Source organism: Acinonyx jubatus, chromosome A2 (assembly GCF_027475565.1).
Source record: "Acinonyx jubatus isolate Ajub_Pintada_27869175 chromosome A2, VMU_Ajub_asm_v1.0, whole genome shotgun sequence".
Lineage (NCBI taxonomy): Eukaryota > Metazoa > Chordata > Mammalia > Carnivora > Felidae > Acinonyx > Acinonyx jubatus.
In genome coordinates, this window is record NC_069383.1 from 20294634 (window position 1) to 20321602 (window position 26969).

Genomic DNA, 26969 nt, shown 5'->3' on the forward strand with positions numbered 1-26969 from the left:
CTAGACTATGAAACTGGTACCTTATGCCCTAGTCACTCTTAAATAATGGGGGAAAGGTCCATATTATTTGTCAGTTATTCAAGGCCACCGTTAGAATGACTTTGGTAGTGAATAAATGTCACTGGCTTCTGTTTTACCTTGAACAGAGGCAGATATATGGTAATTGAATAATGATCATTGATAGACCCCATTCCATGATTATAACGACATTTTATTGTACTCATGTGGAATTTTTATAAAGCTCTTATAATTTAAAACATAACTTGCCTATCACAACCAATGCTCATGGGTTGATCAAGAGTGAACGTTTTCTTTATCTCATATGTAGATCTGTCTGTAGGTATGTGTGTTCCATCTGCATTTCTCTTTATTCAAGAATTATTTATTGAGAGCCTACTCTGTGCTCTGCACTGTAGTTTATATGCTGGGGATATATCAAAACATACAAAAAGAGAAATCCCTTCCCTAAGGCCTTTACATGTTGGTAGGAATAATTGGTATATATCATGCTTAATGCTGAGGCCTGAAATACTTGCAGATTAGGGAAAGAGAGGAGTTAACCAAAAAGGAATAAAAATAGTGAACTCCGTATTTCATGCTGTAATTCAGCCTCTTGATCGTGTGTGCACGTGCGTGCCACCTTATATCTATGGAGTGTTTTGTCATTATTCAGGGAATTTTTACTTTTATGTTTGAGTTTGAACAACTTTGATAATTGGGTCAGATGACGTTGTTTTTGAAAACATGTTTAAAAACTGCACCACACTTAAAATACCTAGAAATAAATGTAACCAAAAGAGGTGAAAGACCTGTACTCTGGAAACTAAAACATGGATGAAAGAAATTGAAGATGGCATAAACGGAAAGACATTGCATGATCATGGATCGGAAGAACAAATATTGTTAAAATGTCTATACTACCCAAAGCAATCTACAGATTTAATGCAATCCCTATGAAAATAACACCACAATTTTTCACAGAACTAGAGAAAACAACGCTAAAATTTGTATGGAACCACAGAAGTTGCTGAATAGCCAAAACAATCCTGAAAAAGAACAACAAAGCTGGAGGCATCACAATTCCAGACTTCAAGTTATATTACAAAGCTGTAGTCCTCAAAACAATATGGTACTGGCACAAAAATAGACACATAGATCAATGGAACAGAATAGAAACTCCAGAAATCAAACCACAATTACATGGTCAATTAATCTTTAACAGAGGAGGTGAGAATATGCAATGAGAGGAAGACAGTCTCTTCAACAAATGGTGCTGGGAAAACTGGACAGCCATAGACAAAAGAATGAAACTGGACCACTTCCTTATAACCATACACAAAAATAAACTCAAAATGGATTACAGACCTAAATGTGAGACCAGAAACCATAAAATCCTGTATGAGAACACAGGCAGTAATTTCTCTGACATCATCTGTAACAACATCTGTCTAGATACATGTCTCCTGAGGCAAAGGGAAAATAAGCAAAAATAAACTATTGGGACTACATCAAAAAGCTTCTGCACAGCAGAACCAACAAAACTAAAAGATAACTTACTGAATGGGGTAAGATATTTGCAAATGACTAATCTGATAAAGGGTGAGTATCCAAAATATATAATCAACTTATACCACTCAACACCAAAAAAAAAAAAAAAAAAAAAATGCAAGTAAGAAATGGACTAAAGGCCTAAATAGACATTCTCCCAAGAAGACATCCAGATGGCTAACAGACACATGAAAAGATGCTTAACATTACTCATCATCAGGGAAATGCAAATCAAAACCACAATGAGATATCCCCTCACACCCATCAGAATGGCTAAAATTAAAAATTCGAGAAACAAGTGTTGTTAAGGATGTGGAGAAAAAGAACCCTCATGCACTGTTGGTGGGAATGCAAACTGGTGCAGCCATTGTGGAAAACAGTATGGAGGTTCCTCAAAAAATTAAAAATAGAACTACCCTACAGTCCAGTAATCTCACTTCTGTATTTATTTATATATATGGTGGAATATTATTCAGCCACAAAAAGAATGATATTTTGCCATTTGTTATGACATGGATGGATCTAGAGAGTATAATGCTAGCAAAACAAGTTAGAGAAGACAAATACCATATGATTTCACTCATATGTGAAATTTAAGAAATAAAACAAAGGAAAAAGGTATAAACCAGAATCTTCAGGGCAGGGGAGGCAGACTGGAGACCCAGGGGAGTGTTGATGTGGCAGTCTGGAGGCAGAAATCCTTCTCCCTGGGGGATCTCATTCTTTGGTCTTAAGGGCTGCTGCTAGCCTTTTGGCCTTTCTGGGCAGGACTTCATGGACTGTTGAGAACTCTACCTGATATGCAGTTGGGCCTGCAGGTGAAGGCTCCTCTTGTTTCTGAGCATGGCAGAGTCCCTATTTTGTTGAGATGCCAAAGGTGGCACAAGGGAGGGCTAAGGTGATATCATGTTGGCACTGTCATTTGCTTTCATCTTTCAGCCATTTCTCAGTAATTTGTCCCTGGATGTTGCCTCACGATAACCTCTGACCCTGTCTCCACAGAGGTATGGGTTCTCTATGCCCCGCAGTCTCCTGTATGTTCTCCTAAACTACAGGGCTAGCCAAAAGTGCTAGGGTTGTAGCCAGAGCTGTGTAATATGGCAGGGTAACGTGATGGTGCGTGCCCCACTTCATTCAGTTGAATCGCAACATGTAATTATTAACCGGTAGTTTTTGTATACCTCCTCTGTGTAGGTGCTGTGTCCGGAGCTGGAGGAGCACAGATTGAGCAGGATCCTTGCTCTCAGGACACTTAGAGTAGCCATAATATGGACTGCCATTTACAAAATAAGGTAGTTCAACTAGTAGGTGGTTCAGAAGCAGCAGATGTGCCTTGCTTCTTGTATCGTACTCAGGCTGGTCCTTCTGTCTGCAATGTTGTCCTCTGCTTTTCCACCTATCTCTGAGTCCCCTCGTTTAAATTTTGCCTTTCATTTCAAAGTACAGCATAAATACCTCTTTTATAAAGCCTTCCTGATTTCCTAATTCAGAAATGATTCACAGTCTTTCTGTATTTCTAAAACCTTTTGTTCATAGCTCTTTTATTAATAGGGCCACCCTATAATTTATCATCTAAACAGGGAAAGCGGAAGGAGGCACTATTAATTAATTATATGAGGACAGTACACTTGAACTGGGACATCCCAGGGAAACCAGAACATGTGGTCTCCCTACTCATAACCTTTACTCCCTGTTGGAGTAAAGTATGGTCTGGTCAAGTGTGTGTTCATCTCTCATTTTAGCATGTCAGTTCCATTGTAGAGGTGGGAAGGGCAGATGAGAACCCTGCCCTTTATGCTTGCATTTTCACACAGAGTTTTACACTCAGTAGGAGCCCAGTTATGCTCACTGAATGGAGTTTCTCCTATCCACAATAGGTATCAGTAGCTGAGCAGCCCTGTTGCAACCTTCCAGCCGGGTAGCTAGCTATCAGAAGGAAATCAATCTGAATAGGCAGAGTTGGGCCAGGGAGAGTCAGCCATGATGGGGCTCCTTTGGGTCGTTCAGTAGTCCAAATCTTGGTATAATGGCAATTCATGCCCATTCTGGGCTGCTGTGGTCAGTGAAATGACTGTTCTGTTAGGTGGAGGATGACCATGGGTGATACTCCTTGCTGCATTCATCTAAGAGGACATGGGAACCTAGCTGGGGGGTGGGGCACTACCCCTGAGGCCAGTAGGTGATAGAGCCCTGTTCCTACATGCTGTGGTTGGTATCTTTAGAGTCTCCATTAAACTTGAACACCTCCTGGCAATATATTAAACTCAAAGCACTTGAGAAGGTTATAATCACTTAGTAAGTTTGCTAAAAGTTATGTAGAGTAGAAGACTCTATAAGGTTCTTTTATAGACTAGGTGTCACTGACAGATGTCCTTGATGAAGGGTCCAGATGACATTAATTCATGGGCTTTTACATATAAATGAAGCACTTGCCATTTAAACAGTCCTTTTCACTGGGTAAACTATGTAGCTATTGGTATTATTAATTCAGGTATTGAATAATATTGAATTTATTACCATGTGGTTCTAGAATAAGTAAATAATGGACACATTGACTTCTACTTTATAGATGACCGTAAGTTAAGACCTCTTTAGAACACTTCAAAGATCTTTAGGTGTGGTATTTTATTGCCACCTCCCTGGTTATCATTATTCTTGAATGCCAGGGGGCAACTCCCATGAAAAGGGAGACACTTAGAATCTTTCTGCAGGTAATGAGCATTTGGTTTTACTACAGTCTATAATTTGGACTTCAATGGCAAATCGTTAATACAGACTTGAGCTTGGGGTGTCATAACACCTTTTGTCAAGCACCTTTGCTCAGCAAACACTATATGGTGTGAGCTTATTGTAGTCTGTCTCTGTTAAAGTGAACTTCTCATCCATCCATTTAGGGCTGTCTTGAGTGCTTTCCTTTTCTGTAGTTAAAAATCTCTCAGGCTTGGTATTACCTTCCTGGACAGGACTGTTTATTGTTTAATTCTTTACTACATTTCCTGCCCTTCACTTAACTCTTATAAAATCTGTAGCTTACTTTTAAAGCTGTGAATTTTGTTCCGACCTCTTTTTCTCTACCAAGTGTGTGTGGAGGTACAGTAGAAAGGGCTGTGACTCTAGGATTCCCAAGCCTGGCTGGTCACTCATGTCCCCTGTCAAGCTAGTAAAAAACATAAATGCCTGAGTGGACTGGTGGTTACAGGGTGGGACCTGGGCAAGTGCATTTTTAAAACACAGGATTTTTATTTTATTTTATTTTATTTTATTTTATTTTATTTTATTTTATTTTATTTTATTTTTTTAAAAAATAAATTTTTAAAATATGAAATTAAATATGAAATTTATTGTCAAATTGGTTTCCATACAACACCCAGTGCTCATCCCAAAAGGTGCCCTCCTCAATACTCATCACCCACCCTCCCCTCCTTCCCACCCCCCATCAACCCTCAGTTTGTTCTCAGTATTTATTTATTTATTTAATTTTTTTTTCAATATATGAGATTTATTGTCAAATTGGTTTCCATACAACACCCAGTGCTCATCCCAAAAGGTGCCCTCCTCAATACCCATCACCCACCCTTCCCTCCCTCCCACCCCCCCATCAACCCTCAGTTTGTTCTCAGTTTTTTAAGAGTCTCTCATGCTTTGGCTCTCTCCCACTCTAACCTCTTTTTTTTTTTTTCCTTCCCCTCCCCCATGGTCTTCTGTTAAGTTTCTCAGGATCCACATAAGAGTGAAAACATGGTATCTGTCTTTCTCTGTGTGACTTATTTCACTTAGCATAACACTCTCCAGTTCAAGCCACATTGCTACAAAAGGCCATATTTCATTCTTTCTTATTGCCACGTAGTACTCCATTGTGTATATAGACCACAATTTCTTTATCCATTCATCGGTTGATAGACATTTAGGCTCTTTCCATAGTTCAGCTATTGTTGAAAGTGCTGCTATAAACATTGGGGTACGAGTGCCCCTACGCATCAGTACTCCTGTATCCCTTGGGTAAATTCCTAGCAGTGCTATTCCTGGGTCATAGGGTAGATCTATTTTTAATTTTTTGAGGAACCTCCACACTGTTTTCCAGAGCAGTTGCACCAGTTTGCATTCCCACCAACAGTGCAAGCAGGTTCCCATTTCTCCACATCCTCGCCAGCATCTATGGTCTCCTGATTTGTTCATTTTAGCCACTCTGACTGGCGTGAGGTGGTACCTGAGTGTGGTTTTGATTTGTATTTCCCTGATGAGGAGCGACGTTGAGCATCTTTTCATGTGCTTGTTGGCCATCCAGATGTCTTCTTTAGAGAAGTGTCTATTCCTGTGTTCTGCCCGTTTCTTCATTGGATTATTTGTTTTTCGAGTGTGGAGTTTGGTGAGCTCTTTATAGATTTTGGGTACTAGCCTTTTGTCCGATATGTCATTTGCAAATATCTTTTCCCATTCCGTTGGTTGCCTTTTAGTTTTGTTGATTGTTTCCTTGGCAGTGCAGAAGCTTTTTATCTTCACGAGGTCTAAAACACAGGATTTTATGTCCAACCTTCATTGTGAACCTTCATTGTGAACCTTCATGTGATGGAGGTGAGAGAAACGCGGCCCTCTCCTCCTCTTGTTGGTACCTGGCAGCCCTGTGGTCGGATAGCCTTTTGTGTAAGCTGAACAAGGCTGTTCGTTGGGTGCGCCAAGGCCTGGGTGCCCATACCTGTTTTCAAGCGTCTTCCATGTAATGTGACTGTAACAGCTATCTGAAACATGTTATACAGTAGTCATAGTCTTCATATTTTTGTAGAGATTTAAAGAAGCTATCCCCACCCTTCCTACCTCTCGTCCTTCTCCGCTTCACATCACTTCTTTCGTATTCGGTCTTTGAGAAGAGTACTGGCCTTAAAGACAGAAGACCTGACCTCTGGGCGCTTCAGCTAATGAGCCTGAGATATACTGAGTCAGTCCCCTCGCTTGTAGCTGCGCTTCAGTTTCCTCTCTTCCAAAAGCAGCATGGTATTTTCTTTATAGCCTTCTTGGTAGGATCCAGTGAGCTAACATGCATGCATTCACTTTGTAAAAACGAACTGGTCTACTTCTTGATTCCCACAGTGGCTGGGTCAGTGTTTCTTCTCAAAATGGGTGATCAACAAATATTCTTAACAGGTTGTAACAGAAGGTTCTCCGAATAACGATGTGTTGTTTCCACTCCTCCTCCTTAATTCTTCTCTTCTCCCCCCGCCCCCGCACCTCCCTGTGAGGCTTGCAATTCCACACCTTGATTCACTCCTAGGAAATAGGATATGTTTTGCCTGCAGTGGGTGTCTAGTGTTGGAGACTCACCAGTTAGTAAGTACATGGAACTTTCTCCTTGGCCTTTTTAATGGTTTAATTCCAATCACGTTGTTAAAGCAATATTTCATTACTTCTGATTTTCCTAATTATCATGCAGACAAACAGTGGGGATCATGACATTAGAATAAGTGAGTGGCTTATGATTTTTGCCTCAGAAGGAGAAACTCTTGCTGTTTTTCTCCCCCCTTGAGCAACGCAGCAGTAATAAATGAGCAAGTCCAGAGTACTTTATGATAGATAGTTAATGGTGCTGTGCCTCAGCCAACAGGCCTGTTTCCACAGCATCTGTCACAATTCAGAGTCATTAGCATACCTTTAATGGTTTCTTTTCAAAATAATTTCTACTAGGGCATTTAGAATGCATCAAGGAAAAATATTGAGTTGTAGAGATGAGGAATTTTAAATGTAGACAAATGGTTTTCATTCTCTCAAATGTAATTTTGATAAAATGGAGAAACCACATAGCAACATATTATACAGTGTAACACAATTGACAGCATTTAATGTACTATCTGGGAATTATTTTTTCAGACATTGGAAAATAATTAACAAAACAAATTTTTAAATAAAAATCTAAACTTAAAAAATTGTGGGGTTTCTTAGCCCCCTTACTGCCACCCTAGGCTTTCTGATCTGTGTTTGGATGGTCCTTTGGTTGTCTTTCACATTCTGTTTTATGATCAATCATGGAATAAATGTTTTTCTCATCTTATAAGATGAGAAATGTTTTGTTGGTTGTATGTCATTTTTACATAATACTGGTAAGTATTAGCCTTGTTATTTATTTAGTTGTGAGGGGGAAATCTTCAGAGGAGCAAATTAAGCCATCTTTTTCCTGAAATGCCAAGTGCAGGTGAGAGGAGATCTTTATTAGATTTTTAAATATGAATGCATTTACAGTGACGTGTTTTTTTTTTAAAACAAATGACTTTCTTTACTTTTTAAAAATGAAAGCCAGTGTGTATTTTAGCATGTACACATAGCTATTTGAATAATAGTTCCTTTTATTTGCAAAGGATCATTTTTTGGATCCATTTATAAAATGTTTTTTCCATACTTAATGTCTACAACAGCACTGTGAAGTAGACTGGGCACCTGTTACCTATTTCTCAAAGCAAAATTGAGACCCTCCAGGAGGAACTCAGATATGGCCATATTTGTGCAGGTGCCAATTGGAAGGGCTGGGGCTTCTGAGTTGGATCTGTCTTTTAAGTCCTTTTGTTGAATATTGTTTTAATTCTTCTCTGCCTCCTCTGGGGTGATTTTTGTAGTCTTACCTATACTGAAATCTTACACCTTTTTGGGGAGACCCTGTTGTTTCTGTATCCTTTTCTTGGTCCTTCAGAATCAAAGAATTTGATTTTCAAAGGTCTTAAGACTTATTTGAATTACTCTAAGATAAGAGTTCTTAAAAATTTATTTGAAATATTGATACTTTTTGAGGTCATTTGTACATTGTTCTAGATTTTTTTTTTTTTTAAATGAGACTACTTAAAATTTAAAGCCATTTGACTGAATTGGGAAAAGGTATTATCCATTTCTGGAGGGTATCACATACATTTTTACATTCTGCAACAATTACTGTTACACTACTTAGGCAAATAAGTATAGGCTCACTAAAATATGGAACTTGCAATTTTAAGTTTTATATTAGTATATGTTTATGGTTAGTCTTCATCCATAGGGTCTAAGAAAGCACATTTTCACGTTCCATACAATGGGACAGTGTCAGGGGCAGAGGGGAAGAAGGGATATATCCCTTCTCGACTAGGATGAGTCCTGCAAGGTACAGATACTACTTTGGTCAGAACTTACTTACTAGTCCCCATCCAGCATCAAAGGAAGCTAGGAAATACCCCCTCTCCCTATGTGCCAATCCCCCATGATAATGAGCCGAGCTAAACATCAAGGCCCAACTATCGATAAAGGTGAGATGGATATTATGAGGAGTTATCAGTCTGCCAAAATTACAAGGTCTTCAAGACTGATACTTGCTTGAGCTTTCTGATGTGAAGCCAATTTAAAAAGTATTTAGGTGTTTAACATTCCTTGACAACTCCTTTGCGATTATAAATCATATTGACTTTTTGATTACATATATTCTTTTGAAAACACCAAATACTATTATTTTCCTAGATATTATAGTGATAAAAAGTTGTCAGTAAAATTTAGATTCTTTAAAGAAATTTTGAAAAGGGGTGATGGACGAAATGGAATTCTAATCACTTGATTTCAACTCATTTCTCTTTCATTTGAGTCTTTGAAGGGAAAAGTGAAAAGCAACATTATTCTTGAAAAATTCTCTCTCAGCATCTAAGCAGCCGTTTTTAATTACAGAAAATGTCTTCAAAATTTGTTTTGCCATTTTAAAGTTTTAGCTGTGAGAAAGTCAATTGTCAGTTGTGAAATGGAGGAAAAAAATCTTGAAGTAAAAAAGCCACTTATACATTATGTTGAGAAGACGTATGTTTTTTGAACGTTAGTGACTGATTTCCCATAGAAAATTTTTCTTCTTGAATTTGGTATCATTGTTGGTCATGTAAATACAGAAGAGTCTCCACTGTCAACCAATTCATGCCTGTAGAAGTATGACTGGCATGTAATGAGAATTGTTTAAAAATAAACTGAAATCACACAGTAAGTGTTCTTCCTTCTACAGAGCCTCCCTGAAGCTGTTGTATTGATTCTGTTAGAACTGCCCTGCTCAAAGTCTTGCCCCATCCTCCCCTGCCCTGCCCCGCCACCTTCTTTCTTTTCTTCCTTTTTTTCCCTTCTTCCAAGAATTGCCTTTAAAAGCACATCCTTTGAATATCCTCCAAAGTGATAAATCTTCATCAGCTGAGAATAGATTTGATATTTTGGGAATGGGCTGAAGTCATTTAGAATCAAGGCTATTGGGTGATAGAACTGTAATAATATTTTCAATTCGATACAAGGAGTAACTGTAAAGTAATTAGACCAATTTTCTTGAGTTTTTGGAAGGCTAGGAAGGAAGTTCCAAAATAGGATCTCTCAGCCTGATGTGTATGTTTGTTTAAAATATTAGTTTTATTATTTGATAATGACATTACAAAATTTGTGTATTTATTTATCCTCTTACCTTTGGATTTGCCCCTATGTCTTTTTCCTAAGGGCTGTGTTTTGTGACTGTTTGGGGATCACTGTCACAGTTTTATTTTATGATAGTCCTTTTGGAGTTTTTACTGATAATCTGTATGTCATATTTGAAATATAGTAATTAAACTGACACACACCAGAAGAAATCAAACTTTACTCAATGTTTAATTATACAAATTGGGTACCTGATAGATTTTTTTCTTTTACAGTTTAACATTTGAAAATTGGCCGTCAGGTTTTTGTGCTTATCTTAAACATAATCATCATGTAGTTCCATATTATCAAATGCAATGATATTATTTTAACACCGTCAAATAAATGATATACTTAGTGCACTATCAATTTACTTTGCTTGGAAAATACAAGTTTCAAAAATAAATTGAAGTGCTCAGCAGTTACACTAAACATTTGAGTTTTTCTATATCTATTAAATGTAAAACTTAATGGTCTTTATTTAAACTTAAAACTGTGGTTCTCATTTCCCTATTTCTTTTGAACTTGATATCTCAAGTTTTTAAGGCTCTAATTTTAGAAACTTTTGCATTCGTTTAAAATTTTTTTAATATTTATTTTTATTTTTGAGGGACTCAGAGTGTGAGTGGGGGAGGGGCAGAGAGAGAGGGAGACGCAGAATCCGAAGCAGGCTCCAGGCTCTGAGCTGTAAGCACAGAGACTAACATGGGGCTCGAACTCGTCATGACCTGAGCTGAAGTTTAGATGCTCAACTGACTTGAGCCACCCAGGCGCCCAAAACTATTTTGCATTCTTAATGCCATCAGAGATTTTTCGTTTGTTTTTCTTTTCCTTCCCTGAACTTCTTGTGTAAAGTTTAAAAATAAAGTGAAAATACTATTGAATTTGCTTTGGTAAGGAAGCAGGAAGGAAAATAAATTAGTACAAAAGCCAAATAGGCGTGCTTAGATATTGAGATAACGTACCCTTTGTTTCTGGTTATTTGTGCTACATGGTTTGTTTCATTTAACTTTTGATTAATAAAATTATGCCTTCAACTATGATACTACATAATAAATTTAAAGCACTAATAGTAGTGAAGTAAGAAAGTTATTTTATTAAGTTATTTTTTTGTCAGCTTGTTTTAAAACATTAATTTCATATAAAAAGCAACAGTGTTCATTAGATTTTCTAGTATTTTAATAGAGTGGTCTATCTTATAAATACTCAGTAGCTCATGTCTCAAGAATGGGTAAAAGTGGTTCTTGTTTAGCAAAAAGAATGCTGATTCATGTACATTCTTTTGTAGAATAGACAACTGATAAAACGTAGCTTGGTAAAAGTTTTAAGACGGTGGTATAAAGGTTATTGTGGATTTGAACATTAAAAAACAAAAGAACATACAATTCAGACATTTCTTCTCATTAAAGACATTATCTAAACAGATTATAATGCTAATTTGTTCATTTATTCACTCATCCATTTATACAATAAAATATATGTATCAGGCTGTAAGCACACTAATAAGAGAGATAAGTTTGCACTGAAATAGAATCCTATCACTTTTATTTATTAAAAAAATTTTTTTTAATGGTTATTTATTTTTGAGAGAGACAGAGACAGAAAGAGAGACAGAGTGCCAGCAGGGGAGGGGCAGAGAGAGAGGGAGACACAGAATCCGAAGCAGGCTCCAGACTCTGAGCTGTCAGCACAGAGACTGACGTGGGGCTTGAACTCCTGAGCAGTAGATCATGACCTGAGCCAAAGTCAGATGCTCAACTGACTGAGTCACCCAGGCACCCCAGAATCCTCTCACTTTAGACCTTAGCTTGATATGTACAAATTTTTACTCTGCCTGTATATTTATAAAATTAGAATATGGAATCAGTCATTAAATTCTTGGAGTTAATTCTGACCTGTTGGAATAAATTTAGCCTTTGGCATTTCCAACAGAGTGAAGCCTTAAATGACATGAAAGTCCAGTATGAACTCAGCCTCTCAGCCAAACTGACCAAGGTCACAAGAAGAGTTTTAAGTGATGTTCCAGTCATAAGGCTCTAAAATGGGCTGATTTTTATTCCAAAAAACATTTAATGAGTGGCTACCCTGTTCCAGGCCCTCTTTGGTGCTGATTTTCGGCAAATCAGGTACGTTCCAAAAATATTGAGATATTCTTGAATTTCTCATTGTTTTCTTTCCCCAAAAAAGGCCAACCAAAGTTTTGAGTCAAATTATTCTATGGGTAACTGAACATATCTTATCAAGACCAAATATAGTAATCATCAGTATAACTTATCAGTGTTGGATGTAATACCTATTTTTACCCATTTTATAATTCCTGGTGGCTCTTTGGATAGTGGGTGTATATAGATGGTTCTGTTTATCATTTTCCATAAAAATGTTTATGTGACCTTTGTAAGTCTGCCCTCTGAAGATTATGCATCATAGAATCTCCTGTGCTTATTAGTATAGTTGCTGACTGGTATAGATTGTGGTTTCAAATTTAATTCAGAAGATATTGTGAGCACTTTTTGTGTGCCTAGTGTCAGTGGTCTGCATTTTAGTGCATCTTCAGTAGTTATCTAAAAGCTTAATTTTTCTTTTTAAAAGTTCTTTTAAAACAAGTTTTATTAATGCAGCTTGAATTTACATCTTTGAGTGTTAGACGAATGATTGCTTACTCTTCATGTTAACAGTATGTGTCCAGCTTGCTCTTGCATGTTTTCTTTCGGCCTCTTCCCTTTTCTTCATTTACATCACTTTTAAAGAAAAGAAGTTTGAGGTCATTTACTAATGTGTATTATTTTAACTTTCAGTAAAATACAGGAATTCATTTAGGGGCTTGACAACCCCTTGGGGTGTGTGTGTGTGTGTGTGTGTGTGTGTGTGTTTGCGTTTGTGTAGAGACAGATGTGTATGTGTGTGTTAATATACACACAGTATTGAAGAAATTTAATCTACTGTGTTATATTCCTTTGACACAAAATATAGAGTTCTGGAATACCATGCGTTAGCCTTTTTAAAAATTGATTTTGAAAGAAACCCCTAAAATCCAAGATGCCATTGTGATTCCTAATGGTGACTTATAAGAAGCATTCCCATTAAAGTCAGGAGCAGCATAGGATGTCCATTATTGATTTTGTTCTGGAAGTACTAACCAGTACTGTTAGGTAAGAGCAAAAAATAGAAGAGAAAACATAGAAGTAAAATGTCCTTATTTGCAGGCTTTGTACCTAGAAAACCAAGGAAATCAACTGACAAATTTTCGTAAGCTAAGAGAATTAAGTTACAGGAACTGTCTAAAAAGTTAATGAAGAAATTCTCTGTCTTGATAAGGAGTGAGTTCAACAAAAGAACGTTTAGAGTAGGCTTCCATTTTGGAAGACAATTATGTAATATATAGATGATTGCATCAACATAAAACAAAACCAAATGTTTATTGTAAAAAATTTGTACCGATGATATTGAAAAAGCAAGATATCCATACCCTACCACTCCTGAAGACTAACTACTGTTAATATTTTATGTATGGTTCCTGTTTTTTGCCATTATATATGTAGACATACATATGCATACATACACACACAAACTTTTGGGGAGTGTGCATGTGGGGCAGGAGGGTACAGGTTAGGGCTCACTGTATTACTATTTTAAAATCTTTTTTAATGCAGAAATAGGTTGTGCATATTTTTTCTACATTATTACTTTTCTGTGGGAGTCTTCTCGTGGATGTATAGTTTGGATATTTGACCATTTCCTTATTTTTGGATGTTGTTCCTGTGTTATTAAATTTTATCAACAAAGATAGAGAATGTACCCGTGGGCTAAATCTTTGCAGATATCCATGATGTATTTTCTGTTTTTTTTGATAAATTTCTAGAAGCAAATTTGTTGGGTCAAAGGGTATATTTGAATGTTTTTGTTTTTATACACACACTGCTAATTTGAATTGCCTGTTCATAACCTTTTTTACAGGATTTACAAATATTTTTATGTTTATGGGGTGCCTGGGTGGCTCAGTTGGTTAAGTGTCTGATTCAGCTCAGGTCATGATCTCACAGTTTGGGAGTTTGAACCCCGCTTCCAGCTCTGTGCTGACAGCTCAGAGCCTGGAGCCTGCTTTGGATTCTGGGTCTCCCTCTCTCTGCTCCCCCCCCTCAAAATAATAAACATTAAAAAAAATTTGTTTCAATTTTTAGAAACTCAAATCTATCACTTTTTATAATGAGTATATGCTTAGAAAGTTTTGTCCGTCTGTAAGATTTAGTTTTTATTTTATTTTTCACTTTGTTCTGAGTTTTTTACAGTGAAGTTTTTATTCATTCTTGTATTTATTTTGGCATATGGTATGAAGTTTTTCTAGACAGTTTTGCCAGCAGCAGTTTTTAAAATAAATAATGTATCCATTCTCCTCAGAGATATCTTGGCTATTTCATACCCAAGTTCTAATGTAGAATTAAGGCTGTTTCTGGTGTTGAATTCTGTTTGTCTGCTATATTTGCCAATTCTTGAACTAATATCACATTATCTAAATTATTGTAGATTTACACTTTAAAAAATTAATCAAGGCAATTCCCTAGTCATGGCCATTATTTTTTAAAGTTTCTTTATTGATACAATTCATCTCTTCTTCACAATGAATATTAGTCTCTTTTCATTAAGTATTTTCATACTTGAGACCCTTGGTTATTCTTTGTGCCTTGAAATACCTTCATGTAGTATTTGGAATGTATATGTAAATAGAAATTTTTGTGCTCCTAATATTACTTTAGATATTTGGTAGTTTATTCTTTAAGGATCTATTCATGCTTATTCCTTATCCTTTCTCTTTTCTTCTCTTATTATTTGCTAGAGTCTCTTCTCGCTATTTGCTACTAAACCGCTTATCACTCTTGCATGTCTGGAAGTTTTGTGACCCTTGCAGCCAATCAGATGCCTGGCAGTAGACATCATACGTAATGTGGGTTTTGTTATTAATAAATAACATCAGTTTGTTATTTATTGAGGTTCACCTGTGAACTTCATTTAGCTAACTCTTCCTGTTGTCATTATGAACAAAGAGAAGTACTTGTTTGCTTTTTCAGAGGACATTTGTGTGATGTGTTTTGCTCTCTTCATGTTTTATGGATGTTGTTGTACAGCACTTTCAAGTCTGTAATACTAGTCTGGATCCCGTCATATCATTTTTAGCTCTTCAATGTATTTCATATAGATATCTTCTTTTAATATTGAAAGCACACAGGAGAAACTGTCTGAAAATTCTTCTGATGTATAAAGCCACAGGATTCAATGATGTGAAATTATAGTGGGTTCTTTAGTATCTTCAGAGAATTGCAATTATTAACACCGAGAGTGATTTTCTTTCTTGTAGTTGTTACAGAACAATTTAGAAAATTGATGCTCCTGTCAAAAGTCTGGATGAGTAGGATACAGGCTCAGCCTGGATATGGCAACATTAAGAACCCCACTAACTGTAAAAAAGAGAGTCTACTTTATACTCCATTAAACTGTTATACATCATAAATAAATTATTTCAACACTTGTTCTCATCTTTATCAAGGACGATAAACAAGTCACTGTAAGGATTTTTTTAATGAATGTAATAGTGTTCCCCTCTTCTGCCTTGTGTGACTTTCTGCCTTCCCTTCTCCAAGCATCTCTTGACCTCATTAGAAACAAGTGTATGCCTCCTGGATGGTCCCTGTCAACAAATATAGGCCTAGAATTGTTATGGGGGTGACACTGGAGGAGGTCAGATGACTCAGGGTGACTTGCTCCCGAGCTCTTCTCATTAAATAAATGATTTCGGCCACTATCCGGTGTCCCTGAATCTGTTTCCTCATCTTTCAAATGACCATAGTTACTTCATAGTTTGTTCTGGAAGTTCATAGAGATGAGACATGTGCTTTGTAACCTTTCGTCACTGTAGTCCTGTTACGTTTCTGTAGATAACGATTCCCGTAGTTGTGTTTGGCAGTGTTAACAAGGATTGGGAGATCTATATTGAGATTCCACAGTTGGACATGGGAATCCACGTGCTGTTGTTAGTGCTTTCCCACATTGCCCTGTTGTCTTCATAAACACCTCATGCTCCCTGACTAGATCCCTGCCCTGTCTGACCATCCATCTATCCCAGCGGTTTGCCAGAAACGCAATCAGAAAAGCAGAGGAGATGATGCCATTAAGGGGAACAGGATTGAATTCCTAATTTTTGGTGTCTCCAGCAATGTGGAGAACCCGGCGTCCCTAGGAGGTGGGCAATTGGTTGGTGAAGGTGGAAGGTTTGAGAGAGTTTGTTAAGGAGGATAAAAAGAGAAAAATGAGGCTGTGGTTGAAGAGATGGAATCACCAGTTACAAATCTATGTAGACAAGCAGAGCACCTGTAGAAAGAACCCTAGTCTAGGAGTAGCTGTTCCAATGAGTGGCTGATGGTCTCAGAGGGGATGTTTTGAAGAGGACAAGGAAAGGCATTGATGTGAGCTGAAGTGTGGTTATGCTGAGCAGCAGGGAGTCTTAGCAGAGGGAGCATAGCTGAGGATGGCCTTGGGAGTGGTGCATAGATAGGGATGCCTAAGCAGTAACTGCAGCTAGTCCCCCACCCCCACTCCCACCGTGTGAAGTTGTAAGGAATCTAGTGCCTTCTTTTAAGTACTGTCATCGAGGATGACTACAAAGGTAAGAACTGGTGTTGTAAGTAGTGACATTGGCCACTTCTTATGTTGGATATAGTCACAAATTTGAGGAAAGAATCCAAAGAATTGTTGCCCCATCATAATCTTTTTGGTTTGAACACACAGAGCATGATACCTTTAGCAGATGGAATCATGTAAGAATGGATGAAAATGGGCCCGCCTAAAAGTAAGGCCCACCTTTATGATTGGGAAGCATCAGCTTTAAATTATTTTGAGAGGATATTCGTCATTGAGAAATTGGCTTCTCTGGTTGTGTTTGAACTGGATCTTACCTGTGGAGTCTGGGGTCCTTAAGAGTTCCCCTGCTGTCTTCTCTAAAAATGGAAACTGACAGGGTAAATGCAAAATACTTTGCTCATTGAATTTGAGTACTAATAAGAATAATAAAACCGTATGTTTTTTTCCTTATGCCCCCATTTCTAGCCCTATTGATGCCTATTGAGTGTGTGTGTGTGTGTGTGTGTGTGTATTTTTTTTTTTTTGGACCTAAATTGTTTCTTAGGTAAGAATTTTACAAGCATTACTTATATTAGTGGTAATGGCGGAGCTGGAGAGTATTGCTTCTTCTCCATGCCACTTGGCGAGAACCAGCAATAGTCTAGTGGAACTTGTGACCCTTTCCAAGGCCATGGCTTTTGTGGCTTGCAGGTGTCAGCCCTCACATCTCCCTGAGCTGATAGACTGGTTTGGTGATCTACTGGCTGTCAGGATTTCTTCTGATAGCTTTATGGAATGGATCAATGAGTATAACCTCAAAGAATTTGCATGTGGAATCTTCTTCAACACAGTAAGAGTTCAAGACTCTCAGAACCCCACAGTGGTGTCCAGCTTACTCCTCTGCAACAGATAGAAGGCTTTGGGGAAACTTTAGCTGGTTAACACCATGATGGACAAACTGGCCATAGGTTGCACCCTTAGGCACTGAGCGTTTGCAGCCACCACATCGTACATGAATCTTGGCCTTGTACCCCAGTCTTCATTCTTTATTGGGCCAGGCTGGGCAGGGGGCCTCTGGGAGGCACCACAGAGAGCCGGTGGTATTGGCAGCTGAGCACTCTGAGAAGAAAATGCATTACATTGGATGGCTTCTTCCTCCATAGCTTCTGGATGTACATGTAGGTGCCCATCTTGGCTTTCCTATGAGCTGATGGCTCTGCCAGATGGAAAGGCTTGAATATATTTCTTAACATGTTTGGTTATTTGCTCCACCAGTCCATGGAAGATTCAACAAATCCCAAGACTGGAGTGAATAATGGAATCTGTAAATTGGAAGCCATCACTGTGATCCTGGGAGAAATGACTGCTAACTGCTTGATATTGAAGGAAAAGACACAATATAGAAAGTAAGAACTGTATGAAAGTGCTTCAGTGCTTCAATTTTTTTTATCGTTATTTATTTTTGAGAGGCAGAGAGAGAGACAGAGCACAAGTCGAGAAGGGACAAAGAGAGAGGGAGACACAGAATCCAAAGCAGGTCCAGGTTCTGAGCTGTCAGCACAGAGCCTGACGCAGGGCTGGAACTCATGAACTGTTAGATCACGACCTGAGCTGAAGTCAGACGCTTAACTGACTGAACCACCCACGTGCCCCTGGTGAATATTCCTAATGATGGCCTTGATTCATCCGTAAAGCAAAACAACTTGGAAGCACTTCACTACTTTCTGTCCAATTGCCTGTAAGGAGACAGGGAAATGAAATACTCCGAGGAAAGATTTCCTTTACAGATGGCCACAGATTTAATCAGGGATTTAGGATGCATGAAGATAGAAGCTTCAGTTATATAGAAAATGCACTTAAATGGAACACTTTATTTCCCAGGGATGCTAGATAATTGAGTTATACCTAAAATCTTGAACTGTCTGAATAACACACATTCATACACACATCTAGCTTCTGTGTGCCAAGAGGTGTTAAATGGCTTGAAAACTGTAATTAAATAGCTGAAATTCTGCTGCAAAACCACTGTAAGCATTGCCTCTTGTAGTATTTCAGTATTAAGTGCTAAAATTTAATCTGGGTAGCTGTGACTAATCTACTCTCTATTTGTAACACATTCAAATTAAGAGGTGTATGTTCTTGTTCATGTACTTTCTCATTAGCACTAATAATGCTAATGGGAGTGACAAATGTATTCTGTTTCTGCTTTCTATCACTCACACCTTTTAGATAGCTAGCTCCTTAGAGGAAGTAATTTTCCATGTGATACATTTGTGGAGCTGTGTGTTTACTTAATAGTTTACCTCAAAAGAGAATATGTCCATAGGGACTATTTATTAGTTGATGGGCTCCTGGGAAAAGAAATTTGAATTAATCAATTTGAACCGTGGAAGAAATTATGATGATAATTAATATAAATGAGAATACCACAAACTCATTTGTTCCAATACATCTTTCAGGGTTGTTGTTGTTTTTTTTTTTTTTTTTTTTGGTTTGTTTTGTTTTGTTTTTTAATTTATTACAAGACTTCAAGGGTTTTTTTTTTTTTTTTATCCCCCAGACTCTTGACTTTGATGCTTGAGTATACCCTATTCATTTCTCCTCTCCAAATCTTCCTGTTTGTTCAAAAGACTCTTTAATGTTTAAGCGAGTGAGTGACAGTTCTCAGTATTTGAAACAGTGCAAAGCCCTCTTCTTTTTGTGAGTACTCATCTCATTAAGGGTTAGTATGCTTTGTTATTATATTCCCTCCACCATCTTAGCAAATCCTTTTCTTTTCTTTTCTTTTCTTTTCTTTTCTTTTCTTTTCTTTTCTTTTCTTTTCTTTTCTTTTCTTTAATGTTTGTTTTTGAGAGAGAGTGAGACTGTGCACGCATGAGCAGGGGAGGGACGGGGTTGGGGGAGACAGAGGATCTGAAGCAGACTTTGTGCTGACAGCAAGAGAGCCTGATGCAAGGCTCAGACTCACGAACCGCTAGATCGTGACCTGAGCTGAAGTCAGATGCTTAAACGACTGAGCCACCCAGGCGCCCCAAGTCCTTTCTTTTTTGAGAGATCCAGAATGGGATCTGTGCAGGGATAGCCTGCTGTTACCAGGTTTCCTCCTGCTTTCCCCAGCCCCCAACTCTCACACACTCATTCATGTTCACTGCACCCCATGCCTCATGGGAATGGTGGTTGTGCAGTCCACAGCTCCGGCTCCTCTTTCAGAGGAGATTCATTGATCTCCCCAAACCAAATTCCAAGTGGAACAGCCCATTTTCAAGTTGTGTACAGTCTGTATTTCTGTCTTGTCTTGATGGGTTACTCAGATTGTTTTCTTAGGCTCTGGAAATAGATGTATCAAGTGTGCAATGTCACATGGGGGAAAGAGTGTGAATCCCTACCATTATTAACTTTATGTCCTTGGGCAAGTCATTTAACACCCACAAGCCTCAGTATTTCCATCTGTTAAGTAGAAATAATTAATAGCCATGATACCTACTTCACAGAATGATTGGAAACATCATAGGAGATAATGTACATGAAAGTGCCTTGTAAGTTTTTTAGAACGGGATATAAACCAAAGACAATTATTTACTATTTAACAGTTAGAGAGAAGAACTGTGTTGGCAGGTCTCTAAAATGCTATGAATTTTCTTAACTTGTTGAAGGTATTTGCTAGGAATTCTTTTTTCTGTCATTTTATAAGACCACTGATATATTGTTTTTAAGTAACAGATTTTTAAGGAATTAATTTCCTTAATGGCAGTATGCTGTGTAAGTAAAACACTTGACAATAATAAGGTACTTCGAAAAGGCAATGCCCTTTGACAGATGAAAGATCAGCCGGTCTGTTTATGTAGCACAGTGAAGAAATACTAGCCACCAGATTAAATCTTAAAGACTAATAGTGTTTCACTAATTATAAGAGCTCGTTTATATTTTGGATAAACTGCTGTTGGTAAACATTGGATTATATTATATTAGCTCACGGAGCTGATTGCCAGCCCCAGAATAAGCATAAGACTTACTAAAAGCTTTCATCAGTGGCTTGAAGTCGGTAGGCACCACCGCCTAATATTTCAGTTAGCGTGGAAAGGCAGGTAATGACATTATGAATACATTTATAATGCAGGCCAATTTCTTCTCAAATGCATGTAAGTATTATTACTTTACCAGGAGTCTGTGAAATATGATTTATTTAATGCATTTCAGCCCCCATAATATTAAGATATAATTGAGATGTGAAGTAAAAAAAAAAAAAACTGCATGCAGTTGGTATGGTACATGAATCATAGACTAAATTGCTTGTAATTTTAAAGGCACTTAGAGAAATTGTGAAATTTATATAATGCATTCTTATATTTGGAAAAGGTTATAAGAACAATAGTCTGGTTATTTTAGTATTTCAGTCCTAAAAATAGGACTTTTGAATTATTATTAAACCTGAGATAGCCATATTCGTGAACAAATCCAAAAGTCTTTGTGTCCACTTCTCATTAAATAATTTTTGTGAATTTTTCCTTTAAACATCTCCTATTTAACAGAGTAGTTGAGTAGCACATGATTTCTATAAAGGCCACAATCTAGTTTTTATAAACTATACAACTGATGAATGACAACATAAACGTTGCCAGCATGTTTAGAAGGGAATCAGTTAAATGGTACTTGGAATTTCGATGATTATTGCTTTGAAAAGACTGAAATCACAGGTCTTGGCTTATAGTTTAATTACTTGCTTAACAATCGCTAGTGATTCACTAAATCACAAGGCTTCCAAACAAATAACATCAGTAACTGCCGCCATGCCTGAGCAACTCCAATTTTCTTGACAATGGCTACCAAACTGTGTTTAGCCTAATAGAAACTGTTAGTTTAACAGCAAGCAATAGGAGTTTCAAGTGTACCATAGATGAGATGCCAGCGAATTGAGTGCTTTACCAGTGGTAACACTTGTGTCAAGAATAACGTCAGCATGTTTCATCAAGACCGGTTGGAGAAGCGAATATAGTAATTATCCACCTACCTTTTTGATACTGGATTTAATAATTACGAGCACTGTCCAGCTTTTCAGGGCTTCTAATTAATAACTGGTTCTTAAGAACGCAGCTTGCGGTTCCTTACCGTTTGAATAAGACTGGGCAACAGGGCGAGCTTAAGGTCCTTCGTACCTTTGTGGGCCAGGGTCAGAACTCCTGGTGGCAGTTGAAAAGGAGCAAGATTCAGGTGTCCTGGTGAGAGAATTTAATTTGTGCCTTTATTGACCTGTGCTGTCTTTCTTTGCCGTGTCTTAACTTGGTGGCATTTCTGTGAGTTAGTGACTCTTCCGTCGTGCCCTTTTGCAGTGGCAAGCTCTTTATTTCAAGTAGATTCTCCCAGAATTAAAAGAGTTCCTCATTTTTCACTTATTTAGAGCCACAGTCTTGCTCGCATGAGTTACCTTAACCCCCGTTCCTTAGTATTTTACCACTGAAATCATGGAAAAAAACGTATCAGACCTACCTTTAAGCAGTGATGATAATGGTACTTTATCGAGCGCTCAGTCATACCAGGCTCTGTGCCAAGAACTCCTCATATATTTTATATAATTGTTATAGCATGAGGTGATAGTATTACTGCTTCTATAAGATTGGAGTAACTGAGGCTTAGAGAAGTGAAGTAATTTGCGCATAGTCACCAGGCAATCACTTTGGCCCCAGACCCATGCTTGGAGCTACTATGCCATACCATCCCTGTAATATAAATGTGCCCTCTTAATTCGTGAACAGGACTTATTTAGGTGTGATGCTATGTAAAATATGGCCCTCCTTGGTGTAGATGGGTTTTTAATTGTGTCCTACAATAATACATTTTAAATTATGACCCACCGCCCACAGATAAATTAATTGAAACACAAGAAAGGATACCATATTTTATTTATTCCATTTTCTGCCTTCATCTTTTCTACTTTCTTCTGTTTCCATTTTTAAAAACAGTGGGTTTTGACCCACTAATAACGATTTCACAGTCCACTAATGGGTAGCAACCTACCATTTGAAAATCATTGCAAATCAGTGCTGGCGTTTCGGGCTCATGCTAGTGAGTGAAATCTGGGTTTCACTGGTTCCACACTTGCTTATATGCTGCCTCAGGTACTTGCACTTCTAATTTTGTTAGTTTTCTAATTTTGTGAGACCTTCAGTAGTTTTGCTAGGAGGCATTTATGAGTGATTGAATTCTGAGGATGGATTAATACCTTTCCTGAGGCTCAGAGTTTCTCCTTTGCCATTTCATCATGGTCCTTTGGGGATCCTGTGGAGTTTAGATTCAGGGTTATGCTTAGGTTGTACTTTCCAGAGGCTGCCTCCCTTTCTTTCTCAAGTTCTCTTATGCCAGGCAAGTTCATTATGGCAATTGAAGGAAACTGAAGAGGAAAAAAATGGTCTCCCTCCAGTTATACCTCTTCTGTTTTGTCTCCTGTTGTGCTGGACACTGTATACCCCCTGTGTTATTATCAATAGAATTGAGAAGGTGCAGAAGTTAATCATCTTGTACCCTTTGCCAGGCAGACCTACCTAAGTACTGGCCAGAATTCAAGACTAAGGTTATTGCCCCACTTGTCTTTGCCTGGAATGAACTGGTAGCACAGACTAGGGTAACCCAGCACTAGCGTGACACGTGGTACCCCCATCCTCTCATCCAGTCCCTCCTTGAATCAGCAAATTTGGGTGCCTCCTCCGTGCCAGAAGGCTCCACGGCTATGATGGGGAGTGTGATATACATGGTGCTCCTTTCTTTGAGTTTACATTCTAGTGGGAGACAGACCATACGTAAGACATGCAGTCAATATTGGAGGAGCTATAATATGGAGTAAGATGATGGAGTCTTGCAGCCTGCAGCATTTCTCCACTTGTCTGTGCCCCATCCCCAGGACTGTCAGTTTTGCCAGTACCCACAGATCCTCGAAAGAGACGCAGAACGTGTAAGTCAAAGGCCACCGTGGGCTTTTCATTTGTGAGAGGCCTATAACTCAAGAGGAGACTGTTGAGGGGAATGGGGCCAGAGTGGTCCCTGGAGCAGCAGCGTCATTTTTTCTTGTTAAACGCAGACTCTCTGACCCAGCTCAGACCTACTGAGGCAGAATCTGCATTTTAACAAGATCCCCAGGTGAATATGCACATTAAAGTTTGAGAAGTACTCTTAGAGTCGTGGTATTTCTCTACTTGGCTATGTAGAGAAATAAGAGTTGGGCATGAGAAGTCATGGCCAGCAGAATGATATTTTGTCACACCTTTAAGCATCAACAAGGATGTCAGATGCTGCTGCTTTTACTCACTTCTCTTACTCCCAGCAAGACCGAGCAGTGCACCCTATCCTGTCCTTTTGATATCTCCCTCCCCACAACTGGAATGGACTACCTGAAGTTAGTCCTCAGCCAGCATCATTCAGAAATCCCATTGGTATGCTGTAGTTCCATGTATATATGCCCAGCACCTGCCCTCTTTTGTCTCCTTGCACCCACAGGAGGGCCCTTTTGCCTGTAGCCCCCTTGCCCATAGACTCTCTTGCCATATGTATGCCTGTGTGCCATAAACCTTTGAAATACTTGTGATCTTTGGCTCAGCTGTGTGGTGTTTTGACCTCTGGTATCTTTTGAGGGAAGGAAATCCAGATGTGGACCAAGTCAGACTAGGGCTTTACATTTTAAAAAAAAAAAAGGAATCTCGATTCTCAGATATCACTCCAAACCAATGAAATCCATGTTTCTGCAGGATGGGACCTAGGATGTGGCAGTTTTTCAAAGCTTCCAGGTGATTCCAATGGGCAACCAAGGTTGACAACCTCCTCTCTAGAGGGAAAATATCTTTTATGTAGGGCCCGAGAACAATTTAGAAGCTACCTATGATAAATTCTGACTGATGCTTTCAGTGTCCATCATTGAAGTACACCCTTGTTGTGCAGATACAGATGTGTATAGCATGCTGAGTGCACACCTGTAGAATTGCTTGGGCTCATTCTTGTAAAAACATGGCAGAATTGATGGCAGCAGAACGGAAAGCTACCAGAGTTGAATTTGAGTCAGCACAATGAGACTGACATCAGATCCTGTGGAAAATATAACACTTGTGACTCAGTTGATAGATGAATAATAGCACTTTTGCATTTGAAAAATCACAGTTCTTTTGAAGGTTTAGGATGTTCTTGCCTACCGTTGTTGTCTGTCTGTTTCACGCTTGTGAAACTCATCAAGATCCAGGGTTATATCTGATTCTGAAAAGGACAGCTGTAAGTCCCAAACTTCCACATTCTGGAAGGTTTTCATGTCAGAAAACCTTGCTTTTGCCTTTTGCTTTTTCAGATGACACAGAGCAGAAAGGATCAGCTGGGAGTCCCTCAAAGCCAGAAGATTAAATGGAATTAAGAGAAGGTATTCTGAGGCAGGACACAGTGGCTAGATGAAGGGACTCCAGGGGGAAGATTTTGAGGTCCTTAGATTTTATGACGTTTTCATAAGCCAGGGTGATAAGCTGTGGCTTGGAAGAGAAACTCAGGTGGAAAAATTGAAAGGAGGTCCTTAAAATTTTGTAGGATGTAAAAAAGAGAGATTTTAGCGGATAAGTTTTGCGTGCCAGTAATGAGCCTGATCTGAAATAGTGTCCTTCCAGCACTTTGATATGGGTCTATCAGTGGTCTGCCTTTGACGTTCAGACCCTGCATGAGCCGCCTTAACCTGTGAATCCTGACTAAAAGGGAACAGTTGGAGATGGCAGGTTCTGTGCTCATGTACGAGAGTGATGGGCTCCCGAGTTGTGCTGGCCAATAAGCAGTTCCTTCCAGGGTAGAGACCAAGGGAAGTGCCTTGCTTTTGCTTTGTCTTAGTGCCTGCATGTCTTTGACAAGTGAACAATAAAATGTACTGTTTGATTTCAGACTGTCTTGCTTCTTTCCTGTGTCCCTCCTGCAATCTTTCTTTTTCATGTCACATTACACAAGGTGCTTTTCACCTCTCTTTCTTGACCCTGGGTTCCAGTGTTCATTGGTCGCTCTCACCCAGGATGTGCTCTAATTGGCAAAACTGTAACCTGGTGGCAGCAGTTCGCTATTTCAGTTTCCTAATTGGTGTCAGGGGCTGCTGGTGGAGCCCAGCCATGTGGGATTGATTGATTGATCGGCCGCTGTGACCGCCAAGCTTCCGTCTGACCAACAGGTTTATTGCTTTTGAAACCAAAAATTAAAATGTTAAATATATCCTACAGTGTTCATAGTGGGTCTGAAATGAAATCAGCTATTCATCATTAAGGAACACTTTCAATGTTACCTAAAGGTCCCTTGGGTTTGCAACTCGAAATTTTGTTCTATTTCTAACTCACAGCTGGCTGTTTTCTTGCTTTCATAATGCAGTGTAAAGCTGCATTATATTTCACACTGCCTGCTGCACAGTGGGTTTCTTCTTTTCAGAAGTAAGGCAGACATGGTGTTAAATGTGTGTGTGTGTTGGGGGTTGGGGTGGCATTGAAGATACTCTTCTTATAAAACTTGAAATGTACAAGCTCGTTTACATTGGTCAGTGAGAATGTAGATTGTTAACTGTGAATCATAAGAAAAAATGAAAGCTGCTTTTTCAAAAGCTATTTCATGTAATTGACATTTACGTTGAAAGTATAACTGAGCATTTAGGTATAGGAGTGTAATATAATGACTGTTTACCCAAATTAATGCCTGAAGTTACAGAAGGCTACAAAATACTGCATTTAAAAACTTTTGTTTCTTAAATGTTTTACTTATTTTTGAGAGAGACAGACAGAATGAGAGTGGGTTAGGGGCAGAGAGAGAGGGAGACACAGAATCCAAAGCAGGTTCCAGGCTCTGAGCTGTCAGCACAGAGCCCAACGCGGGGCTCGAACCCACAAGCTGTGAGATCATGACCTGAGCTGAAGTCAGATACTTAACCGGCTGAGCCACCCAGGTGCCCCTACAAAATACTGTATTTTAAAATCTAGTTTAATATTTTGTGATTAACATGTTATATTTCAGTATGATAAAACAATGCATAATCTTAAAGAGATAAAATATTACCAGTGAGCAGACCTCTTTGATGTTTTTGTCTCATCCAGTTTCTGTTGCCAGTACTTAATCATTTATAGCAGCATTTCTTTTGGAGAAAAAATTCAATCTTTATCAATATACATTGTGTTTTAAAACATTCTAGTAATGCTGTCTTATGTTTGTTTGCATAATACTGGTTTTCCAAAGAACTTTCATATATATTATCTCTCTTGGTCCTTTGGATACCCTCAAATTAAAGAATTCTTATTTTACATTTTATTGAGGAGGGGACTGATAATCAAAACATTAGGTGACTTGGTGGAAATCGCTACTACCACAGAAGTGACTGAGTCATGGCTTGAACCAGCCCTTGACATTCCTTGTCT

At 38.5% G+C, this 26969-nt stretch overlaps 1 protein-coding gene and 1 pseudogene across 3 annotated transcripts in view; one reads left to right on the forward strand and one right to left on the reverse strand.

Annotated features, from left to right (window-relative positions):
* The window catches only part of CHCHD3 (coiled-coil-helix-coiled-coil-helix domain containing 3), a 278785-nt gene that overhangs the window by 119507 nt on the left and 132309 nt on the right, over positions 1–26969 (forward strand). The gene's annotated exons all lie outside the window — the stretch shown is intronic.
* Positions 17168–17765, reverse strand: LOC106975702 (60S ribosomal protein L15-like; annotated as a pseudogene).